Consider the following 14,905-nt stretch of genomic DNA (forward strand, 5'->3'; position numbering starts at 1 on the left):
TACCTTAACGTGGCACAAGGTACTTTGTAGGTGTGCTTAAGGTTAAGGGCCTAACATGGGGAGATTACCCTGGATTATCTGGTGATCACAATCTAATCACACAAATCCTTAAAAGGGGAGACCCTTTCCTGACTACAGTTAGAGAATGTGACCACAGAAGAGCTGTCTGAGAGAAGCAGCATAGTTGGTTTTGAAGATGGAAGAAGGAAGCCATGAGCCAAGGAATGCAGGTGGCACTAGAAGATTGAGACGGCAAGGGAATGACTTTCTACCCTGCAGCCTCTCGAAGGAACACAGCCCTGCTGGCATCCTGACTGTAGCCCAGTGAGACCCGTGTCTGGCTCTTCGAAGATACGAAATGTATGTTGTGTTCAGCCACTAAGTCAGTGGTAATTTGTTACAGACACGCAGAAAATGAACATAGCCTGGCCCCAGCTCTGCCTTTGATTAGCCCTAACACTTTGGCCATGGCATTGAACTCTCTGTGAGCTTTGGTGCCTTATTCAATAAAATGGGGACGTATTCATGTTTTATCACCCAAAACACTCTAAGCCTCGCCAGCCCATGGGGACTGGTAAAGTCAGTTTAACGACAATATACAAAAGTGTGCCACTGCCCTGGACCTGAGTCAGTGGGCACCTGGCAAGCCTCTTCCCTCTGTCCCAGAAGACAGAGGACCTACCTCGCAAGCACTGTGAGGAAGTAAGTCATTTCCTTTCTCTTCCTGGGTTTCATTTCTTCTCATTTGTAACCTGAAAGTGTTGAATTTGATGATTTCTAAGATTCCTTCAATCACTAAAGATCTTTCACATACAATTGTATCTTTCTTTCATTTTCTGAAGACATTTTAGGACTTTATCCCAACTCAGGGCCATTGTGGCAAGTGTCAGTTTTCTCTGTACAAGGCTGTCATTGTAGACTCTAGACTCTTGAGTGAATCTAAACTCAGACTGTGGCAGAGCCCAGAATTTGTTTTGAAATGTGTAAATAAATTTTTAGTTTGTAAAGAGGAGAAGTAAAAATAGCTCTACCCACCTTTCTGATGAACATCCGGAGATGGAAACTATGGCTTGAACACGTACAAGTGGTGCCAGGCATGAAAGTGGAATGGGGTAGGGATGAGGTGGGAAACCAGGAATTCAGAGGAGTCATCTTCCTCCAGCCTCAACAAGTGTAAAGTTCACCTGCTCTGCTACTTCCTCAGGTTAGTGTAAAAAGACACAGGGAGGTCTATGCGGACCTATTCTATAAAAGTTGCATGTGACCCTTTCTTTTCCCTCCCTCCTGAGTGTAGGCTCAGCCTTCAGGATGATGCCATCATGTCAAGAGAAAAGTGAAGACCAGAGAAGAAACGTGACTGGTTTAAAGTCACACCTTCTTCTCTGATAGCCAGTCATTCATCTAAATCATGCCCCTTGTATCAGTCAGGATGGGCTAAGTTATGCTATAGTAACAAACAGCCCCCAAACACAGTGAGTTAAAATAACACGCTTTATCTCTTTGCCATCCTCCAAGTTCATCATGGTTGGCAGGGGGTTCTGTTCATTGTAATCACAGAGGGGCCTAGAGTGGCAGAGCAGCTATCATTTCAAACAATATGGTCACTGTATCAGAGAGAATGAGGGGGCTTTGGAGGGTCTAGTGCTCTGGCCCAAAAGTGACAAAGGTAACGTCTGCCCACACTCATTTGTCAGAACTAACCACAAGGCTACACAGGGACAACAAAGGAAGTACAAGCCTAGCATGGACGGCAGAGAGCTGAGAATATTTGGCAAACAGCATACAGCCTATACATTGGTCCTTTGGGCCCCATCAGCCTTCATGCTACCTCCTCTACAAAGCCTCTCCTCATCCCCATAGACTGCATTCTTATAATGCACCAACACCATATAAATGCTTTACAAATATCACTGAATCCTTAAAACAATCCTTTGTGGTCATTACAACTTATTTCCCTCATTTTATAGTTGAGGACATGGAGGCACAGAGAGGTTAAGCAACTTCCCCAGGGTCACAAAGCTACCAAGTGGTGAAATGGGGACTCGAACTCAGGTTATCTAACCCGAAGGTCCAAGTGTATAATAATTACACTCTGCTGTGTCTCGTTGCACCAGTGGAGAGGGTCCCTTACCACTGTGATTCTAACAGCTCAACTCAGTAACTCTGTGCACAGCAGGCTCTTGTAGGGCCCACCATTTTTTTTTTTCTGTAGCACCTTAAACTTTGTGCCCAGTTTCCTTTTCTGTCAAAACTTACCTGCCCTGTGTCCCACCCACTTCCCTCAGGGACTTGCTGTCTACAGATCAGATAACTTCCAGAGAGCTGGGAGATGCCAAAGGTAAAGATTTTCAGTGTTGACAGTTTTACCCCAGGCTGGCCCAAAGCAGATAACACACCCGGGGTGGCAGTGAGTGGGTGGTACAGGTGGCTTAGCGCGTGGCAATGCAAATGCACACACTCTGTGTGGCCCTATTTGGAGCAATATCTTCTAGGAATCAACTTCAAGATCAGCCAGAAGGTGCCTTGCTCCAGCCTGCAGGCGCCACGAGATGGCAGCATTTCTGAACATTCCAGATGGGCCCAGGGCCGCCCACTGGGGCGCTGGGGGGCCTTGGCCCTGTGTCAGGCGCACATCCTCCCTTAGTTTAGGAGGATTAAGAGTCCCGACCCCGGGATGCTCTCGTCTTCAGCCAGAGACAGAGAGAAGAGAGCCAGAGCAGAAGGGCTGGATCTGCCTGGTGCACATTCAGCTGTTTCAACAAAATCAGTCTTGAACCCAAGTGCCTGTTGGCCAGTGGCCAGATTGGAAGTTGGGCTGGATTGTCTTTGTTTATCTGAGAAATGAAGGCTTTTGGGCCAGACGTTGTGTGGGGGCCAAGGAACTTTGTGGTGCTTTAGAAAGTTCGTCCCTGCCAACCTCAGTCTGTGTGCCCTGGAGGACTTCATCTACTGGGCATGGCCAGGCACTAATGCTAGCATTCAGGTTCCCACCCCACTGCCACCCTGCATATCTGCTCCCATCATTATTTGGTGTGAAATAATGGACAGCTTTTTTTTTTTTTGCCATGAAAACTCTTGCTGGTATCTGACTTACATACCTCATTCATTCATTCACTTTTCAACAAAGATTTATTCAGCACCTTCTATGAGCCTAGTGTTCTGCCAGGTCCTGGGGACACAAGAATGACTCTTCTGCCGTCAGGGAGCTTGCATTTAATGAGAGGGGGTAGAATTAATTAACCAAGATTAATCAAGCAGTGTTGTGTAGTGTTCTCACTTATAAGTGGGAGCTAAACATTGAGTATCCGCGGATATAAAGGTGACAACAATAGACACTGGGGACTAGAGAAGCAGGGACAGAAGGGACCAAAAACTCACTACTAGATACTATCCTCACTACCTGGGTAACAGGATCAATCATACCTCACACCTCAGCGTCATGCAAAATACCCACATAACAAACCTGCACATGTACTCCCTGAGTCTAAAATAAAAGTTGAAATTACGTTGTTTTAAAGTGTTATGTAGGAAAAGTGTAGGGTGTTATAGTGGGGACTCTCAAAGATTCATCACTTATTAGCTGTTGACCTTGGTGTGTGGTCTCTGAGTTTTGCAAGAGGATTAAAGAATTAATACATGTGAGAATGTGTGGCATAGTGTGGATTCCAAATGAGTACTGCCTGCTATTTTCATTACTGCTATGCACCTACAGCGCCAGGGGGTACTACTCACATGGACTACACATGCAACTGATGTGGCAGCCTTGACTTAACGTCTCAGAGTCTCACATCCTCATCTGTAAAAAGGAATAATATTATCAGTATCACCATGGGACTGTGGTGGGTATTAATGAAGTATGGAAAGAGTGTTAAGTATTTAGCTGGGTACCTGGTATCTGCTATGATTATTGGATCTAGACGCCACAATGATCGAAGCTAAATATACAGGCTTGAACCGGCATTTGGAGTCATAACTAAAGCCCCAGGCTGCCTTTCAAGGTGTGTGTTTGGCTAAATGATGGCCAACTTTCATCTAATAACTCCTTCCTCTTTCTACTACCTGAAGGAGTTGTTCAGAGAGTTAACTCAACTGAGTATCAGTGCTATCAGATGCTATCTAAGACCATTCAAGATACAGTCAGTGCCCATCTCGATATAGCAGAAAAAGGACTTGTCCAACCATCTGGTGAGTCAAGTCAGCAGAGAGTCAGCCGAGGGAGGAAGGAAAGGAGGCCACTGTCTTGGCTGAGTGTCTTCTACGGTGGGGCTACGGGTCCTGATACATGTGACCTCATGTAACCCTCAGGGCAGCCCTGAGACAGACGCCCTTGTATTAGCATCCCCATTTTACAGATGAGGAAATGGAGGCCAAAGGCCACACAGCAAATATGTGATGAAACTTGGCTTAAACCCAAGTCTGTTTGACTCCAAAGCCTGAAGTCTCTTCACAGCACAAAGCTGTTAAGTGGTTTGATGAAATCGACTAGAATGTTACTACTTAGCTTGTCCCCAAGCCAAAAAAAAAGGCACGTAAATGTTTGTTGAATTGGGCCAATGTCCAATTCAGTCCAAATGGGCCATCTGTCAGCTCCATGTGTGAATAAACTAGGATGCTAGAAAACTATGAAATGGCTATTCTACCAGTTTTTATGATGAGGTTTGCTTCTGCCCAGCCCATGCTCAACTTCCCCTAGGTGAGCTGACTTGGGTGGGTGGATTGCTAATCTGTGGGACAGGGGGTCCCTGAGGGCTTGGACCCCATTCCAGCACTGTTCCCAGCTCATCTGAGCTTGAGGAAGATCTCATCGTCTCAAGTCAATCAGGGGTGAAGTTAACCCTGGTGAGACCCCCGAGGGAAGGCCCTTTTTAGGTCTTCACAGGAGAGGGAAACACTAATGTCTCCAAAGAGCTTTCTCTACTCAAGCAGGACACCAGTAACATCTACCAACCCTCCTGAACTGAAGAAGGTGGGGTCTCAGCTCAGCTCTGCACGCAAGGTGGTGCTGCGCTCTTCTGGCCACTTTGGTTTGTAGGACGTCCTGGCAGAGCATTGGTTGAAGTGGTTCTCTAATAAAGAAAAAATTATGTCGCCAGAAAGTTTGAGGTTGGAGGGTTTGGGTCAATGGGGTATCAAGTATGACTCAAACAGCTAACTTATTTTCTCCTCAAGATATGTTTGGTAACTTGTAGTGGACATCTGATGTTTCTGCCGGCCCAGCATCTGTTCCCAACTCTTCTCATAATAGCATCCTGAGTTTTCCTTTGGGGGCCACCCTTTCCTTACTCTCAGTCTTCTGGTCTGAATTAGTCTGACTCCATTCACTATCTCTGGGGATGGTCATGTGACACCCATCCTCTGAAACAGTCACTCCTCCAGGGTGTGAAGCCCAGGGAAGACCCATACGTAGGCTTCATACCCTGGAGGAGTGATTGTTTCAGAGGTGGTTATGTATCTTCAGCCAGACCCAAAGAAAATCAATCCTGAAGTTTTGCTGGAACTGGGGGACAATGTACTTCCTGTGGAGGCAGCTAAACTGTTTGCCCCTCAGCCTGGAACTGCTAGTGGCCAGGTTGCCCCCACATGAGGAGAGCCACCTGAGACTGAAGCCAGCCCAGAGGAAAGCAGGGAGAAGAGAAGGTAGGACAGAGATTCCCGGTGACATCTTCTAAGTCCAACCATGGACTTTCCCAATTATGTGAGTTAATATATTTCTTTTGGTGTGTATATAAGTTCGAGTTGAGTTTCTGTCTCTTAGACCTGAAAGCATCCTGTGTAATGTAGAAGCATTCCCAAAATAGATCAGTAAATTGGGTGCTGAGATTATAATGACAATTTTATTTGAAATTTATTTGACACTTAATATCAATCATGATTGTTTTATGCTGTAGATGTAAGAGAAATCGTGCTATGAGAAATTTAAGGTGTAACAGAAACCATGCTATGACTAAGCTATACCACGGAAAGTAAACAAAGCAAAACAAACATACTCCACCACATTTTCCAATAAATCCCAGAGATCTGCTTCCCTGGAGTCAGGCAAATCTGACTTTGAATTCTTGCTCTGTTAATTATCTTACACAACTCTTGTAACTGTCATGGGCCTCAGTTTCTTCATCTGTAATATGGTGATAGCAAGAGTCACTTCATCACTGGGTCATTATAGAGGATTATCTAAAATAATAATAGCCAGCCTGCTAACACACCTATGAAACAGGAACTGAGGATTAGAAAGATTAAGTAACTTGTTCAAGATCCTCCAACTAGTAAGTGGCGGAGCTGGGATTTGAGCCTGGACAGTGTGGCTCAGATCTTCTACTACTGACCTCCATCTTTACTACCTCTTAAAGCTAAAACAGGTTAAGGAACTTACCCAAGGTCACACCTCATAATAATGCACACCAAGCATTTGTCCTACAGCCTGACACATTGTAAATTTTAACAAATGTCAAGGAGAACAGAGAAGGGAGAGTATTAACTAGTTGGTTACACTCCAGGGCAGGACCTTGTCTGCAGTAGTCGGGCCATGAACGAGACTTGGCTCGAGGCTCGACTCTGTCACTAACCTGACATGTGAACTTCTGAAAGTTCCTTGCTTCTCTTCTCTGGTCTTTGGTTCCTCGCATATACCTTGACAGGTCCAAGTTGTTGATCTCCAAGGGCCTGTCCACCGTAACCATCTATTGGCCCAGGGATCAGAGCCATTTCTTGCAACCAAGGAGACTGAGACCGCACACTGGGTTTAGTGAGGATTTTTACACAAAGGGGCTGGAGTAGAGCCTCCACTCTCCCTGAAGGTGTGAGCCCAAGGCCGCGTGCCCCTGGTGCCACACTGCTTCCAGTATGGATCTTCTCTCCTATGTTCCCCATCTTTCTCTAACCTAGTCCATTTCCAAAGTTAAGGAAAAAAATTGGGACCAAAATTTGGCCATCTCTGAAGCAGATCAAGGAAGGGCCAGGCCAGGCCAGGACCTCAGCCTCCCAATGTGTTGAACCTGCCTTGTTTCCATGACTAGCTTGCAGCCTCTTTCCTGATCATCTTAAAAGCTTTTAATCACATCTGAAAAATGCTTCCTAAATGGCAACAAACTTTCCCAGAAAAAAATGTAAGTGTTTTGATGAGTTAAGTGTTAATGCATCAAAGCCATATGGATTAAATATCCCCTGAGATACACTCAGTATTACCCATTAAAGACAAATGCTTAGGGACAGTATGGGCTGGGGGTGCAAGGGTTGAAGAGCCTAGGGACTCACTTGGACCTTCTTCTGTATCCCTTAGCAACATGGCCATTTGTTCCACTGTGTGCACAACCCCAGAGTCCCACTAACTCACATTTAGTGTGAGTCCCCCTAAGTCACACTTAGCATAAGTCCCCCTAATTCACACTAAGTTTCTAATGAATGAATGGGTAATCTTAGGCTGGAACTTAATGAAACCTTGGAGAAAAAATTCAAGTAACCAGGAGCACCCTGTTTTGGCTGTTTTTGCTGTAAGAGTCTCTCTCTGAAAAGTGGCACACTTGTTTAAGGTAGTAAACAATCTTGAACAAACAAGTTGGTCTGTTCATTCATTCAAAGGACACTTATTGAGCACCTAATTTGTGTTAGAAACTGCAAAGTAATGGGGGAAAGAATAATTTAAAAAGAGGGAGCAAAGTGATGATGGCAGAGTCCCCATCCTAGCTTCTCTCTCTCCTCTCCCTCTGTCATGATGTCATGGCCTCCCGCTGCTTCTCAGTGGGTCACCCTTGCATTCAGTGACACCATACTCCCTGCATAGAGGCTTTCAGACCAGCTTAGGCTATTTTCTCAAGGCTTTGGTTGAGTCTGGGAACATATAGGATGGCAGCTTATCCATTCTCGCGCTGCACGAATGCACTGCCTGCTCATCAGAGCCCATCTTCTACCCAAACACCAAGGCAACCACCTAATTGCTCATCCTGTATGTCCTCTTCCAACCCACTCTCCACTCAACCACCAGAACAACCTGCCTAGACCTCAAATGTGACCCCATCATTCTACGGCACTTTGCAGAGAGCCAGGACTCCGAAGGGTCTACTTGGTTAAACCTAAGCTCCATGGCGTGGCAGGCAGAGTGCTCTGTGGGAATAGCCCCATCACACACTCTCAAACCTCTTCGTTCATCCCTCCCCACCTGATGGGTTGTGTTCTGGCACTACCAAAGTGCCTGCAGTTATCACTCCCATGTATCCCAGGAAGCCTCTCTCTCTCCTTTTGTTTACGCTGAGCTCTCTGCCATTCATCTTTGCCTCATTAACTCAAGTTCCTGAACCCTGTTCTGAGGAAGACTGGTTCTGCAAGATGCTGAAGCTTATGTTCTATGCAATGAAGGGGTTCCGTGGTCAGAAAAAGTTTTCAGAAGTGCAGAGTTAGAAAAAGTTACTTGGGCTTTTTATTGCAGGACTTCTTGGAGCCTTTATTATGCCAATGTGCACTGTGGCTCCCTAAGACCAAATCTCATTTGATCACAGATTCCTATTTGCCTCAAATACTTGTAACTCTCTGTTGTATCTGGGAACATAGTTGAGGAAAGCTGTCCCAGGCAATGACTCACTTTATGACCTGGAACAAGCAAGTTAATTCGTTCATTCAAAGAACATTTATGAGTACCTAATTTGTGTCAAACTGAAACGTAATGGAGAGGTAAAGAGGAATGAAACAGAGTTCCTTCCGTGAAAGAGATCGGCTTTTCCCGACTGTACTTTCTCAAACTGTCATACTTGTTCTAGTTCTCAACAACCTTAGAAGGACAAACACGATATATCTGTAGCCTTTATAGGAAATGCATTAGGTAAAAATGTATTAGATAAAACCTGCAGAGAAGTTTCTGGAGGGCTTTCAGGTTGACATCATTAGTATGGTCTAAATTACAGTGACAACGCCCTTAGTCACTGGGAGAATGTGGCTAAACCTGCCATCTCGAGGTGGAGGGTGATCTTTAAGAATGCTCCATAAAGGCTTGTTGGTCTTTTCCTAACTTATACCTTGCCTAATTCTCATTTTTCCTCACAAAGTCCATCTTTGTCATGGGAGATCCCCTCTTTTATTTTTAATCTTTTCATTTTTGTGTCTTTCTTGGACTAAAGATAATTTTGTTCCTTTCTTGTTCAACCCTGTCCACCCAAACTTTCAACACCTTTCCAAAAATATTCAATCACTTTTTCTGTCTACTGTTTCTTGATTCAGCTGGACATTACTAGAAACAACTGGACTTTACTCGGGTTTCTAAAAACTGGGTTTCTAAGTGTAATGAGCTATTGTTTCATTGGAAAGAGGAAGATGGAAGGAGAGTACAGTGATCCAGTCTGGCAGCCTTCCCGTAAGAGTTTTAACTTTCCATGACTAGAACAGCAAGGTCCATAAATAAATGAGTTTTCAAGACAAAGTGTGAGAGAGCACAGAATCTAGGGTTCTGCGAGGCTCTGGGCACAAGCAGGGTCACATCTGAGCACAGATGACCATGTACTACACCTTGATGGGGAGGTAACCTTGCCACGCCTCTGCACAGAACCCAGAGACATCCTAGCATCTAAGGATTGGGAACTGTGGGCACATCTGGGGTCAGAACCCTTGGACTAGACAGGACTATTCATTCTCATGTGGCCACTGTAAGGCATATTCAAGAGCATTTTTGAGGTATGAATAAGTGGAAACCAGAAGAGAGAAGAAAGAGGGCTTGAGGATCACAGCTGACAAACCGGACTGTGGCCACTGGATTATCTGCTCCATGAGTGTAGGGGTCCTGCCAGCTGTGACTGCCATTAGATTCAATCACCTAGTAGAGCATCTGGCACTTGGGATACATTTCATGAATACATGTGCGTGGAGGAATACCAAACATGTAAGGATTCTTTAGGGGCTGGCATAATTGCATCATAGTTTCTTTAAGAGGGGCTCATTTCCAACAGTCAAGATAATGAGGTCTTGTGCTTTCTAATGTTGCCCTTAAAAGTAATCATGACCAAGTTTGTATCCTGGGATGGTGACAGCTGGGAGAGCTGGAATATATAGACTTTCTTGTACATGGCAAGAATGTATCTAGCCTGTTTAAATGAGCAGTGAATGAACTGAATTGCATGCCAGCCTATTTTTGGGAAGGGAAATAAAACTCATTTTTCAAAGAGTCCATTACAACAGCTGGTGCTGATGTTGTAGCTTAAGAAAGATGAGGCACATTGCCTGCTCATTCAACTCAGCCTCCATTTACAGGTTGGATTTTTGTGTGGATAGGTGATGGTCTTTCTCCAACTCAAACATTATCTTCCCCAAAATGCTTATGGCTGGAAAATTTATAGTTAAAGAATTTAAGATCTTAGAAAAACAGAGTTTGTAGCATAGGTACAAGCAAGGCTATGAAAGCCTTTAAAAACAAATTTAAAAGAAAATATGTCCAAAACACATATCTGACAAAGGATTGGTATCTAGAGTATATGTTTTGAAAAGAACTCTCAAATCCCAACAAAAAATAAATCATACAATCTAAGTAGAAAATGGACAAAAGAAATAAACAGACGTTTCAGTAAAGAGGATATACAGATGGCAAACAAACACATGAAAAAAATGTTCAATGTCTTTAACTATTAGAAAAATGCAAATTAAATCACAATGAGAAATCACTAACACTTACTGTAATGGCTAAAATTAAAAATGGGGACAATACTAAATGCTGGAGAGGATGTGGGGAACTGGATCATTCATTCATTGCTGGTGGAAATGTCTACTCTGGAAAACTGTTTGGCAGTTTCTCATAAAACTAACCATGTGGCCAGGCACCATGGCTCACACCTTTAATGTCAGCACTTTGGGAGAGGCCAAGGCAGGCAGATCACTTGAGGCCCAGAGTTCAAGACCAGCCTGGCCAAAATTGTGAAACCCTGTCTCTACTAAAAATGCAATATAATTAGCTGGGCATGGCCGGGCGCGGTGGCTCAAGCCTGTAATCCCAGCACTTTGGGAGGCCGAGACGGGCGGATCACCAGGTCAGGAGTTTGAGACCAGCCTGGCTAACACGGTGAAACCCTGTCTCTACTAAAAAATACAAAAAACTAGCCGGGCGAGGTGGCAGGCACCTGTAGTCCCAGCTACTTGGGAGGCTGAGGCAGGAGAATGGTGTGAACCCGGGAGGTGGAGCTTGCAGTGAGCTGAGATCCGGCCACTGCACTCCAGCCTGGGTGACAGAGCGAGACTCCGTCTCAAAAAAAAAAAAAAAAAAATTAGCTGGGCATGGTGGCATGCACTGGTAGTCCCAGCTACTTGGGAAGCTGAGGCACAAGAATCACTTGAACCTGGGAGGTGGAGGTTGCATTGAGCCGAGATTGCACCACTGCACTCCAGCCTGGGTAACACAGTGAGACTCTGTCTCGAAAACGAACGAACAAACAAAACTAACCACACTAGTGCCATACGACCCAGCTATTATGCTCTGGGGCATTTACTCCACAGAAATGAAAACTTGTGTTCACACAGTAAACTGTGCATGAATGATCATAGTAACTTTATTCAGAACACCCCAAACCTAGAAGCAACCCAGATACCCTTCATTGGGTGAATGGTTAAATGAACTGTGGTCCATCCATACCATGGCGTGCTACTCACCTATGAAAAGGAACTGCTGCTGCACAAAACAGCCTGGATGAATCTCTAGAGAATTACACCGAGTGAAAAAAGCCAATCCCAAAGGTTACATATTATGTGAATTCACTTGCCTAACATTCTTGAAATGACAAAGTTACAGACATGGAGAACAGATTAGAGGTTGCCAGAGGTCTAGGATAGGAGGTGAGGTGGGGGTGAGCAGGAGGTGAGGGTGGCTATAAAAGGGCAAGAGGAAGAACCTTTACCTTTGCGGGAGGGAACTGTTTTGTATCTTGTTGTTGTTTTGCGTGTTTGTGTTGTGTCTTGAGTATGGTGGTAGATACAGGACCTACACATGTGATAAAATTGTACAGAACTAAACATGCACATGCTATCACAGGGTGGGAATGCCAGCATCTAGCATCAGAGCCGAGACCATGGAAGCGCAGCACACAGCCAAAAGCAACACGATATTGCCCTGGACTTGACTGGGATCCTGCTTGGTTGCATGGGAAGCTGGAACAGAAGAAGGAAGGCAGATGTGAGACCCCCAGATATCTCTTGCCTTAGATGGCTATAATGAAGCAGCCAGTGTCAACTTTAAGTTTCAAAGGAACTTTTCATTTGGAAACACTCAGGCTGAAATCCTGGAGAAGTGAGTTGTGGTTATGAAGAAGGCACCTCAGAGTGAATCTACATACATCATGATTTTTATTTTTCCCAAGGAGAAGAATGGTTGGAGAGAAATAATTGAACCAAGCTAGAGACAACCTGGGGACTAAGAGACTGAATATACAAACAGAAAATGTTCAGACCATGCATAAAAATAGAACTTTGACCCACAACCTGCAGCAACCTCTTATCTACAACAAACAACCCAGGAAGCCAGTCTGCTGTAAGTCGGATTTATGGAAAGCCAGTTTGCTCTCTCTAGTGATGATCCAGGAAGCTAAACAGTAACCCCTACAACAATCTGCCCCAAATAGACGGGACTTGATTAATAAGTGACACTTCCCTAATTTTTGCCTCCACTTCCAACTTAAAGACCAACCAGAGAAAGCCAAATATGTACCCCAACCAATCAGATAGGATGCCCCCTTTCTAGTTATCCCACACACAGCTCCCCAAAACCAACAGCTTCAAATCTGCACTCACCTGAGGCTTCCCTTTTCTCTCTGTAGAGCTTTCCCACTCCCCTGGCCTGCCTTTGAGTCTTCGCAAAGGGTGGTGGCTGACTCCCTTGCCATAGCAAGCTCTGATTAAATAGCCTTTGCTTTCCTCACTTGGTTGGTCTTTGTTTATTTCATGCACCTTTCTAGATGTTTGTAGAATAAACAATTTCAAGCAACTAATGGAATCACCTAGTTTTCTGACACGCCAGTCAGTGACTGGGTGACTGTGGGCTGCTCCTTCCTCCACATAGCTCCATCTCTGGGCTGTTCCATGATGGTTTCACTGAGATCTAGAGAGGCCTGAGAGTCAGCATCAGGACCCACTTGGGAGCACGAATGGCATTTGTGGTTGGCGTCCATTATGCTTGCTTGATGCCCTTGCCCAATCTAGTGGTGCCCATCCTGGACTGGTTGTTAAATGATTTGGATATACTGTTCTTCCCACCAGCCCCCGAGTTAAATTGTTGCCATCCTCCTGGCCCAATTCAACACCATGTTTCCTACTGAAAATTACCATGGAGGATGAACAGTTGTGGGTTGACTTCTAATCTCAGCACTCACTAGAAGGGCAGGCCACACCCTCTCCCTGGTCCTGTCTCTGCTGCTGTAATATAAGGATTGGATTAAATAATTTTTCTCCCATCCGTATCTCACCCTGCCCATCTTTTCCCAGCCCTCATGCATGTTGAGCATGAAGTCTCAGAAGGACCACCCTCAATGGGCTCACCCTTTCGAGGAGGGTGAATTGAGCAAGGGGCATTTCCTCTGCCCGGCTGAGCAGAGGCAAATCCAAGGCAGAATCAAGTTCCTGTTTTTCTGCTGTTCCAAATGGTACCATTTAGGCACCACCAACTCTGAGGCTGCCACGCCCTTCGTTATAATTCACAGCTCACAGACTTTATTCCCCTGAGAACATGTTTTTAAAATTGAATGAATCCAGAGTTCACATATGTTGCCTGAATGCGACATTGTGTAATACCTTTTTCCCCCTAACTGTCCAGCCCCCAATTCCCCTAAGAAACTCATTCTCATTGAGTGGCATTAGAAAACAAAACAAAACAAAATCCTCATTCCCACGTACAGGCCTAAGTCCTGGGGAGCCAGAGCAGAGGAGAGGTTGTCTCCTCTAAAGTTCAGAAATAAAAATGACTTTCTCCTTTCAGCTGCTGTTCCCTGATGTGACTCTGTGATCAGTATCAAATGCTCGGTAGCAAGGATTTCTGTAGAGCCTTCTCAGCTAAAATAGATTTAACCTGCCCGTTGCTCTTTGTTAGAGAACAATGCGTGTAACAATAAGGAGCTGCTATATTGTTCATGCATGAATAGTCCCGATTCTAGATATTTGCTGTTGGGCCCTGTAGATTACCTGCAAAGAATGTCCGGCTCCCTCTGTTGAGAAAGGTTAGGCTACAGGCAAGCACTCCAGGCTGTTTCATGGTAATGAATCAATAGGGGAATGCAATTAATGAAGTCCTATTTCAAAATGGTAGGGAGTCACCTTTTGAAATGGGGTCTGTTTTCTCCAGTCTAATTGCACAGCCCAGGGTGTCTCCAGTTCGAATGGGCCAACTCCATGTGTGCGCAGGGGTTAGGGGCTGGCAGGAGGAGGCAGAGGATGGCAAGCCAGGTTTCTTTGGAGGCTTACTTGGGCAAGCTCTGGAGGAAATGAAACCCATACAGGTGTTATTAACGTGTGGCTTGGAACCAAGCAAGCAACAGAGGCACACTGGAAGGGCAAGAGTGTCTTCTGAGTTTCCCATCCTGTTTTTCAGCTGGACAAAATCTTGGTCGTCAGGACTCCCACTATGTGGCTACAGATTGAGTATTTGAGAACCCATGACTAGTGCACCGTGGTGCAGGCAGAGAAAAACCCAAGCTTCAGGTCTGGTATGTGTGAACTGCAATTATTAACCAGCAGTGTGACCTTAAGCAAACGATTTAACCTCACTAAGTACCCCTTGTCTCATCTGTCAGACAGGAATATCATCACCGCTTCCCCTCAGGGTTCTTACAAGGAAATCTGTCTCCGTAGTAGGAACTCAATGCATGGTATGGCACACGTTGTTAACTGGCCAATAGCTGTCCTTCCCTTCTTCCTTACCAAGAGAATCCCAGTTTTGTTCATGACCACAGTGTATTCA

The 14,905-nt window shown here is 45.0% G+C and overlaps 1 long non-coding RNA gene across 1 annotated transcript in view; it reads right to left on the bottom strand.

Annotated features, from left to right (window-relative positions):
- LOC105466903 (uncharacterized) overlaps nt 1-14,905 on the bottom strand; it is a 103,492-nt gene that overhangs the window by 23,144 nt on the left and 65,443 nt on the right. The gene's annotated exons all lie outside the window — the stretch shown is intronic.

This window comes from Macaca nemestrina, chromosome 9 (assembly GCF_043159975.1).
Source record: "Macaca nemestrina isolate mMacNem1 chromosome 9, mMacNem.hap1, whole genome shotgun sequence".
Taxonomy (NCBI): Eukaryota; Metazoa; Chordata; class Mammalia; order Primates; family Cercopithecidae; genus Macaca; species Macaca nemestrina.